Source organism: Boleophthalmus pectinirostris, unplaced genomic scaffold (assembly GCF_026225935.1).
Source record: "Boleophthalmus pectinirostris isolate CB_2022bp ecotype Guang Dong unplaced genomic scaffold, ASM2622593v1 HiC_scaffold_17, whole genome shotgun sequence".
Taxonomy (NCBI): Eukaryota; Metazoa; Chordata; class Actinopteri; order Gobiiformes; family Gobiidae; genus Boleophthalmus; species Boleophthalmus pectinirostris.
In genome coordinates this window covers 30,232,997-30,253,313 of record NW_026571115.1, presented here as the reverse complement: position 1 = coordinate 30,253,313, position 20,317 = coordinate 30,232,997, and the positions used below count along the sequence as shown (strand labels likewise).

The following is a 20,317-nucleotide window of genomic DNA, read 5'->3' as shown; positions in this document are numbered from 1 at the left end:
TAATTCTAACTGAAGCATTTATCAGAATACGGATTGAAGAGTTACGACTTCAAGAATTACAATCTCGAGATGAAATGAAATGGTTTCTTCAGTACGAACACGAATTTACAGACGCGACTCGACGTCATCACACTGAACAGAAGAAACATTGATCAAGATGCTGGAGTTTTGCGCCGCACAAGCCACGGACTGAACCAGGACTAAACCAGGACTGACCTAGGACAAAAGCAGGACTAAAACAGGACTAAACCAGAACTGAACCAGGACTCACATGACCGATGCAGAACTCCGCGCCCCATGAAGGTAAGTGCAGCTGTCGCCTGATCGCGCTTCACAAGATTTTGGTGTGAATTATTTCTGTCATAATCCCAAGAATTCAAGTAAACAACATAAAACTTCATGTTGTCTGCAGTGAAATGAATCATGGGATATGTAGTTCCCGATGTTTATAAGCTGTTGCGACTGTAAAAGCAAGCATTTAAGCAAAGGAACGATCGATCAAAACAAAAAAGACTGTGGATGAGGAGGGGACAAATATCACTAAAAATGTTGGCGATTTCAGCAGAATCAATGAGAGAAATGGACTTTTATTTGTAAATGGCAGGTGACCAATGAGCTCTTTTGTTTCACACGCATCAGTGAAATAAACAAATCTGATTGGACGATCCTGTTTGGTCCCGTCTCCAGGCCAACAGACAGACAAATCATCGATCGTTTGTTGATGATTTTCCATTTTGAAATTATGCTTAAAGTGTTCAACTTTTCTGGTGGAGGGTGTGTCAGATTATTTTCTCCATGGAGATGTTACTGCTTTGCCTGGACCAAACCAGACCAAGTCACAGGTCAGATCTGTGGAAAGGCAACCCCACTCACTGTCAGAATTCTTGTTGTTCTAGATATTTTTGAGATACACTGAAAAAAAAAACAATATCTAGTTAAGTTAAAATGACTTAAATTAAGAACATTTTACTTTATTTGAATAGATTCAACTCAAGTAAAGTAAGTAATATTATCTACCTTTTTTTTTTTTCTTAATTCAAGCATCATTTGATTTTGTTTCTTATTTTAGATGCAAAAAGTTGTTGTTTTTCTTATTTTAAATGTAGCAAGATGCATTTTCATAAATCTTGTTCCACTGGAAGATAATTTATCCAAATCATGATAAAACTTTGGTAACACTTTATAATAACTACACCTTACTCAGCCTTAATAAAGCATGAACAAAGACTTAATTAATAATGAACAAAGATTTTATTAATAATGATTAAATCTTAGTAAATGCTTAATAAAGCATAATTAGTCTTTACTTTAGAAAAGCTCTCAAAAAGACAACAGATAACAGCTGCCTGAATTATCATTGCATTGCATTATTAGTAAATCATTCTCTCATGGCTTATTAATGATTAATAAATACTCAAATGGTTAGTTCATGAGTAATTAAGTATGAAATAATTATGAGTAACTATTTACAGCACAGGAAAATTAAGTGCAAGTGTTAATTAAGGTAGTAATTAAGTAGTTACTAAGTGTGAATCATTATTAATTAAGTCTTTGTTCATTATTAATTAGACCTTTGTTCATGCTTTATTAAGGCTAAATAAGGTGTAGTTATTATAATTCAAGTCATCTTAACTTGACTAGATTTTGTTTTTTGCAGCGTATAAAACCACCTGCAATTAAATAAATGTAAGGTAGATCTGTTTAATGTCACACTGTGGAACATTCCAGGCAGAGCAATAACATCTCCATGAAAACAAGCAGGCGACGGACCCCCAACCAAAAAGTTCCACAGTGCGACTTTTACTCCAGATGTTTCCGAAGATATTCCAGTGTGATGACATAACACGACTTTTCCTTCTCGCTAACCACTCTGAGTAACAGTCTGGAGTCCCAGCTGGTGGTGCTTTATTTTTCTCCATGGCACTGACCCTGGCCTCTTCCCGCACGGGGGGGCGCATCAGCGCTCGCCTGGGGAAGGGCCACCGGTGTCACCCCCCGACCGTGTGGGGAGGCCGCTAAGTGCCCGAGACAACAACAAGACCGAAGGAGGAGAGAGAGAAGAGGAGAGGGACGAGGAACTCACGGGTCACTGGGTAAAACTGTTTTCCCGCTAACTAAAAGCTTGGTGGTTTGGATTGGATATTGACATTTGTTCCAGTTACTACTCTACTTTATTCTACGAGTACTACGACTTCTGTTATTATTACTACTACTGCAACTTTCACATTTTACTACCACTACTACTACTACAGTAACTGCTAGTAGCTCATAGCAAGAGGAGAAACGTCTCTACTGGGGTGTACCTTAACCTTAACGTACTACTACTACTACTACTACTACTACTGTGACACATACTACCTCTACTACTGCTACTGTGACATATGCTACCTCTACTACTACAACTACAACTACAGCTACTACTACTACTACTACTACTACTACTACTACTATAGTGACATATACTACAACTACTACTGCGACATATGTTAATTCTTTTACTATTACTACTATTACTACTACAACTACAACAATTACAACTACAACAACTACTACTACTACTACTATGATGACATATGTTGCCTCTACTACTACAACTACTACAGTGTCATACTACCTCTACTACTACTACTATTGTGACATATGCCACCACTACTACTACTAGTAGTACTACTACTTCTACTACCTCTATTACTACTACTACTGCTGTAACATATGCTACCACTACTACATATGCTACCTCTACTACTACAACTACTACAACAACTACTACTACTAATACAGCGCCATATACTACCTCTGCTACTACTACTACTACTACTACTACTACTACTACGATGACGACGACAACTACTACAGTGTTACTACTTTACTACTACTACTACTACTACTACTGCTACTACAACAACTACTACAGTGTCATACTACCTCTACTACTACTACTACTACTACAGTGCCATATACTATCTTTACTTCTACTACTACTGTGACATATGCCACCACTACCACTAGTAGTACTACTACTTCTACTACCTCTATTACTACTACTACTACTCTAACATATGCTACCACTACTACTACTACTACAACAACAACAACTACTACTACTAATACAGTGCCATATACTACGACTACTACGACTACTACTACTACTACTACAGTGTCATACTACCTCTACTACTACTACTACTACAACAACTACTACTACTACTACTACTACTACAGTGCCATATACTACTACTACTGCTACTATTACTACTGTAACATATGCTACCTCTACTACTATAACTACTACAACAACAACTACTACTACTACAGTGCCTTATACTACCTCTACTACCACTACTACTACATATGCTCCCTCTACTACTACTATAACATGTGGTACCAGTAGTACTATCTCTACTACTGCATACACTACTACGTTTACTAGTATTACTACTATAACTATCACTACAACTGTGGCTCATGCTACCACTAGTACTACTTTTGCTACTACACCTTTTTACTACAACTACTACTACTACTACAACTACTACTACTACTAAGATTTGCTATGAATACCACTACCCCTACTACCACTAATATTACTACTACTTCTCCTGACATAGACACACTGGTAGTATTTATTAAAGTGTTTTTACTCCCATGGAAAGCCAATACTATTTTATTATTAAACATACAAATATTTTTTAAGAGTATTTCTTACATGTAGTTAATTTTTCTCAGTAACAAAGTATTAAATATGCAAACTCAGATCACATTTTGATGGATATTTTGCTTTGTAAATGTCTAAACAAATAATGCTTCACCCATAAAGTAGTTTTGGCCCCGGCCCTCCTTCTGAAAATCCCCCAAATCCGTTTTTTATTCTTTTTCTGTTGCTATATTTCCCTTAACAAAATCTTCATTCTCTTTCTGTCTCCACGTATTTGAATTCCTGTCTTTCTCTGTCAACACATATTTTGTTCGACATTTGACTGGGATTTTATTCAACATTACTCATTCTTTCTGTTTTTAAAATCTCATCTGGTGCCGGGGCTGTTCTTTTTACCGACAGACACAAAAATGTAATTATCGACATGTGGAAACGGAAGGAAGGTGCGCAAAAACTACGATCCCTTCTAAAACTACTCCTACTCCAACAACTACAATAACTACTACAACAACTACTACTACTAATACTACTACTGTTTTTCAACATGTATTTTTAGCAATAAAACCACATGTAATTTTGCACATTTCAGATGCTACAGTTTTTTTTATTACACCATACGAGGCATCAAATGTGGCAGAAAATCTTCCAGAAGAAACACTTAGAGGGAATTAACTATTTCGTCACCAACTGAAACACCAGTGTAGAGTAAAAACGAGGCCTTTCCTGTTGTGTTCCCCCCTGGAGGTTGCTGTGATGCTGCAGGACACAGAGGAGAGACACTTTTGGCTCTTCCACAGGATCTACTGACCTCCTGTTAAACTGACTGACACAAAAAGACGACTGAGAAGCGCAGTGGAAATTCAAAACTTGAATTTCCCTCAAGATCAATAAAGTATCTCTTCTTTGAATAAATGCTTGATAGATTATGTGCCCGTGCACATCTAAATAAATACTGAATAAAATGCATATTCTTTTTCAGGCAAGTATGCTTTCTTTTCACTCATGAACATGATTTTGTGAATTAGAGGAGCCACTTCTTAGAGAGGGGGCATTGTACTTCTGTGGAGTAAATACTGCTAACATGTAACATATGTAAATCAACAAGAATCTAAGTCACTTCAGAACACTGTCACAGCACACGCAGTGTGTATTTCGCAAATTAAAACTACTGAATGAAACTACTGCACATCTTATTACATTTGTGAACTTGTAATGTACAGTTTTGTATCCTGCTTTTGTACATTAAAAATATGAAAAATTATGTTATGTGGTAGGCTTCAGACTTGTGGGAAGAGCATTGTACAGAATCTTAAGGTGCACTCACACGAGGACTTCAGAACTGTGCCATATTCAAGCACGACTGCGTAGGGTTCTATGTCCTGCACTCACACCTGTGCAACCAAACCGGGCCACGTCAGCTGGCGTCAGCACATGGTGCTGTTAGTTTCGATGTCGCACAGCAGAGCTAAAGCTTTAGCTGAGAAAATAAGTCCAGCGGCATGATATATTTATTAAATAGTAAGACAGATGTGCATCCTCTTATGATACACGCTCCTCTGTGGGCTTATGGATATAAAAACAGTGCAGAGGAGTGGGGTTGAAAAACTTGTCATTGTTTACAGTTGTGTTTGAAGCTAAGTGCAGATTCGCTGTGTGTTTTGGAGTGGAGTTTATTCACTGTTTTCCTCGTATGAGTAACATCAGCGCACACACAGGGGCTGTACGTAGTAAAGTCAAAAGCACAGTTCAATTGCGCTCACTCTGGACAAAACTACAGAACTTTAGAGACGATCTGGTGCAGTTGGATTAGTGTGAGTGCAGCTTTCGATAGGGAGAGATCGCCAAATTACTCAAACATGCATGGGTCCCATCTAAAACCTCTTCAGACATGTTTTTGATGAGGAAACATTATAACATGGTGGAAAGCTCCAAAAGCTGATTTAGCGTAAAACCCCTCTTTAATTAAACAAATTGAGATACGATTTTTGTGAATATTTAGCTTTTTATTGTCTAGACAAATAGTTCCTCATGCATAAAGTTTTATAGTTTTGTCCCATGCTTTTTTCTGTTGCTATATTTCACTTAACAAAACCTTCATTCGCTTTCTGTCTCCACATATTTGTATTCGTGTCTTTCACTGCCAACCCTCATTTTGAGTTTTTTATTTTTTATTAAACATTACTCATTCTCTCTGTTTTTTTAAATTCTTAACTCTGTGGGTAAATATGCCATCTGCAGGTGTTATTCTTTTTCCAGACAGATGCAAAAATGTAAAATGTAATTATCAACATGTGAAAGTGGAGGGAGCCGTCGCAAAAACAATTTATTACCTGAGCGCGTCTCCGATTCATCTCGCCAAGGTGAAGGTTTTCAATTTGCCGTTGCCAATGACGATCACCACTCAGCACCAGACGCCTTCAAAACAATCATGAGGTGAGTAAGCCTGATCAACTTCACGATGAAAACGTAGCTAAATATTTAAAGAGAGAGTAAACAAAACAGCAGATTTGCATTTAGCGTAATTTAAAGAAAAGTTTAATGCCACTGTGAAATATTCCAGACAAGGTATTCCAAAAATATAGTAAGTATTCCCAGTAATGAGTTTATAAGTGCTTTTCGTGATTTTCAGAAGCCAGTGTAATGTTAACCACAACTAGCATGCTAAGCGAACACTTCCTGATTCTCTGTAAATAAAGTGCTTTAGAATAAGATGTAGATGGTTCACTTATTTTAATTTGAAGAGATGCATTTTTTCTCAAATACTTCAGGGAAATCAAGTACAGATATAAACTATAGCAGGGGTTTTCAAATTGGGCAAATTTAAACCTGGTTTAGTCCTGGTTTTAGACCTGTTTTTTTTTTTGTTTGTTTGTTTGTTTTGTTTGGTTTAGATTTTTTTGTCCTGATTTTGGTCCCGGTTTAGTCCTGATTTTAGTCCTGATTTTAGTTTTGGTTTAGACCTTGTTTAAACTTGGTTAAGACCGGGTTTAAATCCTGGTTTAAACCTGTTTTGAATCTTGGTTTAGTCCTGGTTTTAATGCTGGTTTAGTCTTAATTTTAGTCCTGGTTTAGTCCTGGTATGGTCCTGGTTTGGTCCTGGTTTACTCCTGGTTTAGTCCTGGTTTTAGTCTTGGTTTAGTCTTGTTTTAGTCTTGGTTTAGTCCTGGTCTTAGTTCTGGTTTAGTCCTAGTTTAGTCCTGGTTTAGTCTGGTTTACCCTGGTTTTAGTCTTGGTTTAGTCTTGTTTTAGTCTTGGTTTAGTCTTGGTTTAGTCCTGGTCTTAGTTCTGGTTTAGTCCTAGTTTAGTCCTGGTTTAGTCCTGGTATGGTCCTGGTTTGGTCCTAGTTTACTCCTGGTTTAGTCCTGGTTTTAGTCTTGGTTTAGTCTTGTTTTAGTCTTGGTTTAGTCCTGGTCTTAGTTCTGGTTTAGTCCTAGTTTAGTCCTGGTTTAGTCCTGTTTACTCCTGGTTTAGTCCTGGTTTTAGTCTTGATTTAGTCTTGGTTTAGTCCTGGTCTTAGTTCTGGTTTAGTCCTAGTTTAGTCCTGGTTTAGTCCTGGTATGGTCCTGGTTTAGACCTGGTTTAGACCTGGTTTAGTCCTGGTTTTAATCTTGGTTTAGTTTTGGTTTAGTCTTGGTTTAGTCTTGATTTTAGTCCTGCTTTACTCCTGGTTTAGACGTTGCTTAATCCTGGTTTAGACCTGGTTTAGTCCTGGTTCAAATTCAATTCAGTTTCAATTCAAATCCTGGTTTTAGTTCTGGTTTAGTCCTGGTTTTAGACTGGTTTAGTCCTGATGTTAATCCTGGCTTAGTCCTGGTTTAAACCTGATTTAAACCTGGTTTTAATCCCGGTTTAGATCTAGTTTAGTCCTGATTTTAGTCCTGGTTTTAGAAAAAGACAGATGCAGCAGAAAATGATCTCGATAATTTCTTTAAACCACAGCAAACATGGCAGACTTTTACGTCAGATGCCCTTCCAGTCGCACTCTCATCTCCTGAGTTTATGTTTAGTCAAGACTTGAACTGTCCACCCTCTTGTTATTGGGCAAACACCTAAACCCACTGTGCCACTTTTATCATCCCACCAACATTACTCTTTTTCATCCCTTTGTCTGTCAGATAACGCACCTAAAGAAATTTGTCATTCCAAAATTGCCGGATATTAAAGTGTATATTTGTTATGGGGATGTTGCTGAAATGAAAACAACACCCCGGCCTCGGTTTGGTGTTATGCTTCGCAGAGTTTCGTATTTCAAAAGTCACATAGGCTCATATCAATGCACTGTGCACTCAGGCCTATCCACTTTTCCACAAACACAATGTTCCAAGCAGCTACGGAAAACTCAATACTGCACGAGTCTGTCTGACGAAATGAGAAAAGGAGATTGTTTCATTATCTTATCTTAATTGTCACCTTAAAAATATGAAAAAAATGTTGGTTTTGTTTCATTCTTACATTTTAAAGGCGGGGTATTTTACTTCTGTATCTGGATGTTACCTTTTATTGTTTTGAAAATGCTATATTCGCCAAAAAGATTGTATTAACGTGTTTTGCTCTCCGTGCTAATTCACTCCCCCTTCAGAGCACTTTTGCAACACAATCATCGCGAATCCCGTTAATGAAACTTTACAAGAACAACTTCTGATGTAAAAGGCATGTGGTTGTTTACTTTTGTTATTAACTTTTGTATTTTGATGTGAAACGTAACTCAGCCAATCAACAATGAATATGTAAGAAATGTTAAAAAAAATAAAGAAAAGTTTGGCGTTTAAATGTGAGAATATACAGAGGCGAGTGTTGCAGGAGAAACTCTGGTTACGTTCAGACTGCAGCCTGAAGTGACCCAAATCTGATTTTTTGGCCCCTATGTGACCTGTATCTGATCTTTTAATGACAGTCTGAACGACATAGATCAGATTTTGTCAAATGCGACCCAAGACACTTGGATATGTGCTCCTGAAACCGATACATATCCGATCTTTTGACATGCGACTTCAGTCTGAACGACCAAAGCGCATTCATCCGACCTACACGTTATCAACAAGCCACAAATGTCACTATTCTGCGCTGAAGTAGGCGAAAATTGTTAATGAACTCTGTGTCACTGAAGTGAAGCACATCACCACTCACCACTCTTGGCTACGTCTCCACATCCACACGATCCTTTCAACGGACTGACCCACAAAACACCACGGCCAAAAACCTCGTCCTTCTCCTTCTCAATCTCCTCCTTAAAACAAGTAAGTTGTTCATGTTCTGGCTCCGGTACGAGAGAAACTTTAAAATCTCCAGGTGCTCGATGCTCGCGTCCATGTTTGGACAACTTCCGTAAACACAGAGCACGCTCGCTGCGGTTGACGTCGTCGTGTCTCCAGTGCACATGCGGGACACTTATGGGCTGTTTAATGTTCACACAGGGGATCACATACAAGTCGCATTTAATTGTAAATGTGAACGACCTCGCAAAAACATCGGATTTCACAAAAATATCGGAATTGAGCGTTAAGCCCTGCAGTCTGAACGTAGCCTCTGTCGCCTCTAGTGTAAATTGAATCTGTAGCTCCAGATGTACATTTTAGTTTTTGTGCTACAATAACATGTAAAACTCAAAGCAAAAGACATGAGGTCAAAATTTACTGTCTTTTTCAGGTTATAAGTCGTACTTTTTTTCATGGTTTGGGTGTTTCCTGTGACTTATACTCTGGTGCGACTTATATATTAAAATTTTCACATTGACAGCTGCTAAAGGGCGCTATAGTCTTGTATGTCAGCATCTGCTACTCCTGTACCACTGTCACTTCACTCTACTGCGCATGTCTCTTGCAGAAAGAGCCTCTGTCCTGCTGCAAGTAACTGAGCAGCAGAAATAAAGTTTGGAGAGAGCGAGAAACTTGTGAGGGACTGGGGGAAAGTGGGGATGGAGAACACAGCTTCACGGTAACCAGGAGGATGCACCATGAAACTTTCCTGGAAGTCACTGGATGGATCAACAAAACCTGGACTTCAATGACAACTGAAACCATCCTGTCGGGATCCAGAAAGGCCAGAATATTTCTAACTGGAACTGATGCTGAGTCTGAAGACAGCTACACGCTCCGTTTACCTCTGGAGTTACTCAGAAGTGACACCGAGGATGAAGAATTTAATGGATTTAGTGATTTGGAGTGAGATGGAGAGTTTGGTAAACTTGTTCTGTTCTGTTGTTTATGTTATAGTTTATCTGAAGAACTGTTCATATGTGATGTTAACAGTCTGTTGTTCTCTGTTCTATTGTTTTTACTTTTACTTGAACTTGCTTTTCAAGATAAAATGTCCGTTCCTCGTCTCTGGTTTTATAAAATAAATTTCCCCCAAAAAGTCCGACTTATAATCTGATGCGACTTATATCTTTTGGCTGGTGTGACTTATACTTCGGATCAACTTATAGTCCATAAAATACTGTACTATGATTTATTTTTTATTATCGTAGTGGTATCGGAATCACTTTTGTGTATCAAGCCTATTCTTAGTTGAAATGTTCGTATTGTGACTACACTGCTGGCATCTCAATGAACACAAACAGCTACTTACTCTAATAATGCAGGTTTTTAAGGTCATAAAATCCTACACTATATAGCGTTTAAAGCAGCGGTGTTTGGGACAGTCTGGTTCATAGTGGGTCTTGTTTATTCGTCTGAGCAGGTGGGTAAACAGAGCAGTATTTGCTGAGACAAGCAGGAGCTCTCAGACAGGGATTAGGGCTTTTAAGAAAGGACTTGATTTGTTTTGGAGGTGATTCATGGAGCGTGCACCTTTAAAAACTCCGGGGTGCCGGGGTGACTTTGTACTGCGCCGGGAGAGCTCAGAGCTACTTTGGGGAGGTCTGGCGATGTAGTCTGCTCCTGGTACATCCATCATCGCGTAGTAATAGGTCAACTGTAAGAGCCACGACTGCTTTGGCTGACTCTGTGTGTATCGGAATTAACAAGGGGAAAAAAAAAAAGGGTATCTGATCTGATGAAACGTTTTTCATTTAAACCGATCAGACAAAACCACAGCAGCGACGTCAAACGAACATCACTCAAATGAGGTTGAGATCTTCCAGCGTTTTTATCAGCGGGAAGACAGGAAATAAGCACGAGGTGTCAAAATAAACTTCCGATGCCCTTTCAAAATGAGTTTTCTAAACCCACTACAGTTGTGTAAACACCGTCCGTCGCATCAGGAGCTCAGGGAATGACTCATGTTGGACTACGGAAAGTTTATAGCCATAGTAAGACTTTACAACATCAGACAGAAACTTTACAAGTACAACTTTTGATGTAAAAGGCACGGCGCAGACAACGAAAATTAAACGGTGAGTGGCTTTGTTAATATGAGCTCCACAGATGTGTCTTGTTTTCGATGCAGAGCATTGTCCCTTTTGTTGCTAACTTGTGTACTGTGATTGAGTGTGTATACATGCACATCAGTAACCCGGTTATGACCGGGTTTTTTGACTATCCCGGTTTCTTGATGGTGCATGTATACGCAGTAACCCGGTTTCAGTAACCCGGTTATGGCAGTATCCTGGTTATTAGAAACTGGGTTACTGTAGCTGGTTTATTTCGATAGTAACCGGGTTACTTGTGTCATGTATACAAAATATCCCGGTTACTTATACGTTATAAAGTTGAGCGCGCATGCGTCCAAAAGACACTTTCCAGTCTTTTCACCACAACAGTAGTCACATAAATAAATTGACCAACATAAATAAAGTGACCACATGAGTGAAATGACTGTAAAATTAAGAGCTGCGCTAAACCTGCACATGTACAATCTGCACTCGTACGACCTGCACTCGTGTGATCGCTGAAAAGCTAAAACATGAACTATCTCCTACACAACACAAGCACAGAACACACTCACCATCATTAGCGCCTCTTCTGACACAAAAAGAACACACATAATCCACAGAGTCGTGTCATTTAGTCCAAAAGAAGCTGATCCCATCAGCGGTACAAGGAGCGAGCTGATTTTATCAGCGCTAACAGTTTATGTTAATTAGGCCAAGCGGTCTTAAGTTTCGTTTCTGTAAAACGTAAACAAATGTGATCAGAGTTGAATTATTTGATCAAATGGGCTGATGTGGCTCTGTAGTGGTTATGGTTTATATGTTGTAAATTTGAGTTTATTTATGCAGAAGATTTTAATGAAGAATCTGCACAGTGGATTGTGGGAGATCTCGTAGCTCCTTAGCTTCTTATGCTAAAGGAGCTCACTATTTGTATTTTTCCTAGTTTATTAAATTGATTTAAGTTAATTTTTGTGCTTGTGCATTTGTAAGATTATGTAAAGAAACCGGGATACTCCATTTGATCATGTATACGCGGATATGAGTGTCCCGGTTTCTCAGTGCGCATGTAAACGAAGTAACCCGAATACTGACATAACCGGGATATGGCTAATAACCGGGTTATTGATGTGCATGTATACGCACTCATTGTGTGTCAATCAGCAATGAATATGTAAGAAATGTAAAAAACTTTGGTGTTTAAACGTGAAAACATACAGACGTTACTGTTGGAGGAGAATGTGATGGAGCGCCCATAGTTGCCCTGGCGTGTCTTTTTCTGGCCCGAGAGCTACCTGGACCGCTACCTGGACTCTGTTTCCCCCACTAGTGAGTTCGAGGGTGCACACTCGACGCCTACGCTCCACACGCTCCTTACCTGCAGCTGTATCCATGCCACTCTCTGGTTCAGGGTCCAAACCGAAGCACTTTCTGGTCGTGCTCTAAATGGCGCAAAGTGGCGCGCTAAAGGAGGTCACATGATCTCGAACTTGTATATTTGTGTGTTTACATCATGATTAATCTTTAAATAAGTAACACTTTAATGAGAAATACTTATAGCATAAAATTCTCTAACATTTCCCTCCTGTTTATCAATATTGCTTTACCTCAGAGTACTATAACTTCTAAACAGATTTTCCTATAGTCTCGTCACTTAGTATAATCTAAACAGAACTGACTTCGACATTGTTATCACGAACTTCAGTGTCGGGTAGAGACAGGCAGATTCTCTCGCACTTGTTGCGCAAGTAAAAAGAAATCACTGTGTCGTTTCTGAGTTGCTCTTTTTTACAGAATTGTCTTTGGGTAAATTCCCTGACATTTTCTTAAGTTGAATTAAGGATAACCAGATGAGGGGTAAGTAAGTAATTGTTTCCAAGTAAGTTTTTCCAAGTTGATTTATGTTCACGAGTGTAGTTTTTGCTCACTTTAATCCTTAAAACCCTATGTTCGTTAATTGGTTTAGCCCAGGGGGAGGGGCTAAAGGGTATTTAACGAGGAGCTCCAGTCATTTTGCTCTCTGTCCTTGGCCTGGCGATGTGAGTGCTGGCTTCCTGTGAGTTCTGTGGCTGTAAATATTGTTGTAAATACTTCTTTTTGGGGAACTCTGCTTGCCATTTCGACTGTAAATATTGCACTTTGCAAACTAGGCTGTGTTGTGAATAAAAACGCACTTAAATTAAGTTTTTTCCCGACCGAGCCATGATTTTTTACATTAATTTTAGGCGAACCTGGTGTAAATTGACACCAGATGTACATTTTGGTTTATGTGCTGCAATAACATGTAAAACTCAAAGTCAAAGACACGAGGTCAGCTTTTAGTCTGAACCATACAAAGCAGTAATGGCCAACTGTCCAAATATGATCATTCTCTTGGACCCAGTCTCATTCCTCTTTATACTTTTCATTTCTTTCACATTAGTTTTCCAACATCTGAGTCAAACTGATCTTTTTGCAGATTTCAGAGGGAGTGATCTTCAGAGTCTGACTTGGAGAAAACGCCCACTGGGATCTTAACTGCTGTCAGTGATGAAGACCCTGAAGCTGGCGTCTCATTTGGTCCTGTGAGTGCCAAAGATGTTGTTGCTGAAGATGAAATCGTCCTAAGGGAAATTCCAGATGGCCTGAAGCGTTTGTCCTGCTGTTTGGGTTCATTTACACTTCACATCTAAACTATGCCAAAAACTTATTCACACAGAAGTTGCTTTTTGGTCTTGATAATGATAAAACATTAATGTCATGTCTGGTCCACCTTCAGAATGATCTTCCTGTGCTCATGTAGCTCTGATGCATGTCAGTGTACATTTCGACAGTCAGTTTTTAAAGTGAAAACACTTCCTTGTCACACTGGTCTAAAGTTCTCAATTTATGTCCGCTGCAAATTCAAGTGGACTCCAATTTCAAATGTTCCAATGGTACTTCTGTAAACGCAGTACCCCGGTTTCAGTATCCCGGTTATGGTAGTATCCTGGTTATTAGAAACCGGGTTACTGTAGCTGGTATATTCCGATAACCGTGATACTGTGGCATGTAAACGCAGTATCCCGGTTACTGCAACGTAAAACTGAGTGCGCATGCGTCCAAAAGACACTTTCCAGTCTTTTCCCCACAACAGTAGCAACATAAACAAATTGACCAACATAAATAAAGTGACCACACGAGTAAAATGACTGTAAAATAAAGAGCTGCGCTAAACCTGCACACGTACAACCTGCACTCGTGCGATCGCTGAAAAGCTAAAACATGAACTATCTCCTACGATATACGCACAAAACAGACTTACCGTCATTAACACCTCTTCTGTCATAAAAAGAACACACATAATCCACTGTTGTGTCATTTAGTCCGACAGAAGCTGATCGCATCAGCGGCACAAGGAGCAGCTGTTTTTATCACCGCTAACAGTTTATGCAAATGAGCTATGCGGTCTTAAGTTTCGTTTCTGTAAAACGTAAACAAATGTGATCGGAGCTAAATTATATTATCAAACGGGCTGATGTGGATCTACAGTGGTTATGGTTTAGATAAAGTTGAGTTTATTTATGCAGAAGATTTTAATGAAGAATCTGCGCAGTGGATTGTGGGAGATCTCGTAGCTCCTTAGCTTCTTATGCTAAAGGAGCTCACGGTTTGTATTTTTCCTGGTTTATTAAATTGATTTAAGTTAATTTTTGCACTTGCGCATTTGTAAGATTATGTCAAGAAACCAGGATACTCCATTTGATCATGTACACAGGGATATGAGTGTCCCGGTTTCTCAGCTCGCATGTACACGCAGTAAGCGGAATACTGCAATAACCGGGATATGGCTAATAACCGGGATACTGATGTGCATGTACACACACTCTGTGTTTCCATATTCCATATTTTGTGTTTCCATATTCTGTATCAGGTACTATCAAAGTATTCACTGAGTATCAAGTGATAAAAATTGTGACGTTCTGATTAGACAACCAAATGTTTTATTTTCTTTTTGTGGCAAGTATGTAAAAAATGCCTCAGTTTCACAATGCTGGTGAGGACATTGGGGGTTTCTTACATACCTAAATGTTCTTTTGGGTAAACAACAAATCATGGTCTTTGTTCATAGTCTAAATTCCTTCCCAAGTAATGGAGATGTGTGTTCATTTTTGTGAAAGGAGTACAGTATTGTAAACTTTTCAAAGTTGGTTGCTCATAAAAATGCATTATAATATTCTACTTACTGTTAAATGTTTACCTCGCCAGGCAGAACCACACGCTTTGAAAAAACTTTACAAAGACGAGTGGATTGAGATGGTGTGATTGACAGGAGGATTAAAAAAGAAGCAGGAAAATCTACATAAAAAAGGACAACGCAGATTTTTACAGAATCAAAAATCGAAGCACCAAACCATTACTGATTTCAGGTAAAAGACGTTATACATTTTGTTCTGAATTTGTTCAACACAGACATTTACATGGATAGTCTGGTGTAATAATAGATTTGTTTCGGGTGTTTTGTGGAGTGGGTAAGACTGTTTTTAGTGGCAGGATAACTATGACCACTGACATGCACTGGTCTAGCACCAGCGACCTCTGCAAATACAAGGACTGGATAGAATATTTAATAAAATGTCTCAACATGTCTCCAACACTCTGGAATTTTGGACATAGGACCTCATTTCCTAGTAAGCCAGACTATCCCTTTAAGACAATACTGATATCTGCAAGAGAATGGAATTTCCATTTCTATTGGAGCACATCCTGTTTTACCACATAACATCACAACATCAAAAAATTCCAACATATAAACCCCTTAAAATGCTTAAAATGTTCATTGTTCATGCTGGTTCACTAGGAAATGAGATCCTATGTCAACAATTCTGAACTGTCCCTTTAAATATATTGGTTACATAAATGTTGACCTTTCAATTACATTTAACTAATAATGGAAGATTTTATTTTACATGTGTTTGATGTGGTTGACTTTAAGGGGCATATTTACAAAGCCAAGTGCTGAATGACAAATGCAAACTGAAAAAGTGCATGTGCCATATGTGGACGTGTTACAGCTGATTTTCCATTTAGAAAGTGCATCTTATTCCACCGCAATTGTAATATGTACCGTATTTTACGGATTATAAGTCGTACCAGCCAAAAAATGCGCAATGAAGAAGAAAAAAACATATATAAGTCACTTTTTAGGGGAAAGTATTTTATAAAATCAGAGACCAGGAACCGACATTTCATCTTGAAAGTCAAGTTCTAGTAATAACAACAGAACAGAGAACAACAGGCTGAACAGGCGTTAATATGTTAACGTAACATATTAACAGTTATTCAGATAATTATAGCATAAACAACAGAACATAAGTTTACCAAACTCACGATATCACTTCAAATCACTAAATCCATTGAATTCTTCGTCCTCTTTGTCACTTCTGGGCGACCTCCGGAGATAAACCATAGATCCATGAGGTACAAGGAGCGCCGCTCAGCATCAGTGCCAGTTAGATTTATTCCCGCGTTTCTGAATCCCGACAGGATGGTTTTGATTGTCATTGAAGTCCAGGCTTTGTTGATCCATCCAGTGACTTAAAGGTTGTATGGAGGATTTTTTTTTTCTGTTTAAAATTGTCATTGAAAGTTTAAAATACCATTACAGAGACGCAGCAGCCTTTTAATTATGATGACCGAAAAAAAAAAAAGAAAGAATGAAAATCTATCAGTTGTGGACGTAGTGAGGCCAGATAAACATCAGCCAATAGAAAACGAGGCTCCCTCTTTTTCTATTGGCTGTTAGGTTGTCAGTCAAACTCCCTACATTTTTAGTGTAACTGAGTCGTCGGCGCTCGGGGATTATGTGGTTTATGCATCGGTTCTTTGAGGCTTTTTCAAACTGTAGCTTCCTTGCAATTCGCACAAAGTTTGTTGCGATGGCGGACGAGAATCCGCGACCAGTTCGCCGCAAAAGAAAGTTCGAAGGGTCTAAAAACTGACGCGTCGGTCGCTAAAATATTTCTAGGCAGGTCACTTCAACGGTAATTCTGAACATGCACTGGATGTAAACAAATGTGATTTCTAGAGTAAAGAGGCGGGAGGAGATGTTTCTACTGAGGAAGGTGGTGTCACATATGCACAACATTTGAAAAAGGACTGTCGCTGTATTTCGCTTCCCTTAAAAAATCCTCTATACAACCTTTAAGGAAAGTTAAATGGCGCACCTGCCTGGTTGCCGTGAAGCTGTGTTCTCCGTCCCTCACAAGTTTCTCGCTCACTCCAAACTTTCTTTCTGCTGCTCGATTATCGTTTTTGGCTGAATATTTCACTATTTCCAACAAGACAGCGGCTTTTTCTACAGGAGACATGCGCAGTAGACAGTGGTACAGGAGTAAAAGTACTACTAGATACTGACACACAAGCCTACAGCGCCCTCTTGCTGTTGTCAGTCTGAAAATTTTAATATATAAGTCACACTGGAGTATAAGTTGCAGGAAACACCCAAACCTTGAAAAAAAGTGCGACTTATAGTCCAAAAAAATACGGTAAATGAGAGTCTGTGCAAACACAAACACACACACAGGTCTACATTAACCAGGTTTCCTCAAACATGTGTGAACGAAACAAAACACAACTCTGGATATGTTTTTTGAGAAGGTAACAGCTTTATAACATGGCTTTGCTTAATAGGAGCTTTTAAGAGGTGCCACTTGAGGCCCTTGATGACATTTACAGACAAAAAAAAATACTGTTATCATCCCAAAACATGTTTCCGATGTCATTTTGATGGGACTGCTGCTCTGAAAACCTAAAACCTCTCCTCAGCACAGGGCATATTTTGGAGTATGTGAATAGTCCAGACTGAACAAGTTTGAGTAGGTCTATGACTGATGCCATGAAATCTAAACTGATGTAACAGTATGCACCACAGCTTTCACATTTCACTAGTGACAGGCTCACAGTCAGAGCGGGTGATTCATGTTCTAAGCACTGAGCAAAGCAAATGAGCCAAAAAGCCACAGTGTGTGAGAGAGGACTTCCCCGGCTCTCCTTTATTCTTCATTATGTAGTGCCACTGTGAGACTGAGACTTACCCACAGTTTAAGGCTTCAAAACAGAACTCCTCCCCAGCCCCGATCCGTGTATCATCCTTTTATTCGTTTTTCAAAATAAAACCAAAAATAATAACACGAAAAAACTGCTATTTTCTTCATTATGTGTCTCCAAAACCAAAATGAAAAAATAGATAAGGATTTGCTTTTTCAGTTTTCGAAATGAATAATAGAAAAAAACTGACTTAAACTGTGATGTCGGACTTTTGCAACGCATACAGGACTGAACCAGGACTTAACCAGACCTAAACCAAGACTAAAACAAGATTGGTCCCGGTCTCAGTCCTGGTCTCAGTCCTGGGCTCAGTCTTGGTCTCAGTCCTGGTCTGGTCTTAGTTCCAGTCTGGTCCTGGTCTGGTCCAGGTCTCAGTCCCGGTCCTAGTCCCGGTCTCAGTCCTGGTCTGGTCCCGGTTTTAGTTCTGGTCTCAGTCCCGGTCTGGTCCCGGTCTCAGTCCCGGTGTCAGTCCTGGTCTCACTCCCGGTTTCAGTCTTGGTCTCAGTCTTGGTCTCAGTCCCGGTCTGGTCCCAGTCTGGTCCCAGTCTCAATCCCGGTCTGGTCCTGGTCTCAGTCCTGGTTTCAGTCCTGGTCTGGTCCCGGTCTTAGTCTTAAACCAGGACTGAACCAGGAGTGTCGGGATGGGCCCAGAGGTGCGCCCACGTAGATTGTCGGCTGATCAGGACTGAAACCGGGACCAGACCAGGACTCAGACCGGGACTCAGACCGGGACCAGACCAGGCCTGAGACCAATTTAGTTCTGGTTTAAAAACAAATCATTATCAATTTTTTCCTTTTGGTTTTGGAGACAAATAATGAAGAAAATTGTTGTTTTTCCATTTTCTTACTTTTGATTTTATTTTGAAAAACAACTGAACGAATGATACACGGATTAGCCCTGACTACAGATATGTAAAAATTCTGTACAAAATTCTGTACACAAAAAATGTTCAGTATTATTAAAATTCTATTTCTGTGCTGTACTGGGGGCTCTCACTGCCCTGTTTACACGAGAACGCTTGCGGGTAAAAACGGCAAAATATTTTATCAGAAGTGCCTTTCGTTTAGATGGTGACAGCGTTTTTGTTGCTTAAAAATGCCAAAATCTGAAACCACCCTCCAGAGCGGAAAAGTTGAACACGCTTCACTGTAGCGTTTCCGTCTACACTGCCCAAGACGCAAAACTCTGGTCAGATCTGCTCACGTCGCGTACATGTTTACGTCACAAACATCACCACCTAGCGTCATCACCTCGCCGCCTGGCATGCATACCCAATCGACTCCACACACTATTGCATCACCGTATACTCGCAGATTTCCTCCCAAAAATGCTTGTCTAAACGCAGAATAAAAAGTGAAAACGCGACGCCACTTTTGCGTCTTCTGTTCAGACCGTCATCATATAAACGTAGCCTCATTCTAGGTTTATACAGACCTTAATTGGATCAACATCTTCAGACTAAAACAAATTTTGACACTAACAAACTTGTCCATCCTGTTCAATGTTTTGCGAATTACCATTTTTTCAAACAGTTAGTAGTAAGTTATACTGACAGAAGCTCTGGTATTTTCAAAGTACAGGGACCCAAAAAAGAGAAAAAGTAAATCATATCTGAAGGAGTGAGGAGAAAATTCAGTTTGACGACTGGACAAAAGTTAGTTTGGTTGAAGACGTTTCGCAGCTCCTCCAAGCTCATCTTCAACGTCTTCAACCAAACTAACTTTTGTCCAGTCGAAAAACTGAATTTTCTCCTCATGGATTCTACTTGAACGACTGAGGGATTCTTCACATATCTGAAGGAGCGGTATAAAAAAAAAACATGTTCAGATCATTTCACATTGTCACGTAAAGCTTTTGTCACTTTTAGACTTACTCACAGAGGAAGAGGAACCACAACTTTTACTCAAGTGAGGCGCTATTTCACTGCCAAATATATTACTCGTGTAAAAGTATGCAGTCCGAGAACTACTCCAAGAAGTACAATTATCAAAAAGTTACTCAAGCAACAGATTACTCCCCCGACTCCTGCTTCAGACTTGCTGAAAAGTTTTCTTCCAACGCAGTGAATCTGAAATGCACCAGATCGGACAGCGCTTGTCACAGAACGGAGCCCGGCAGCGCGTAGGATGCCCCGTCTTGTTTAGAAGCGGACAGCACCCATCATTTGTCCGAGACCTTTGGGTGCTCCGGTCTAAGATTCGGTGCCACCCTGTCGTTTTGATTTAGCGTGAATGAGAGGGATCCTTCGGGTGAGGGGTTGGCTGAGCCGTAGTAAAATACAGCT

The 20,317-nt window shown here is 39.5% G+C and overlaps 1 protein-coding gene across 1 annotated transcript in view; it reads right to left on the bottom strand.

The window, feature by feature from the left end:
• Positions 1 to 20,317, bottom strand: part of cacna1ia (calcium voltage-gated channel subunit alpha1 Ia) — a 493,137-nt gene that overhangs the window by 307,294 nt on the left and 165,526 nt on the right. The gene's annotated exons all lie outside the window — the stretch shown is intronic.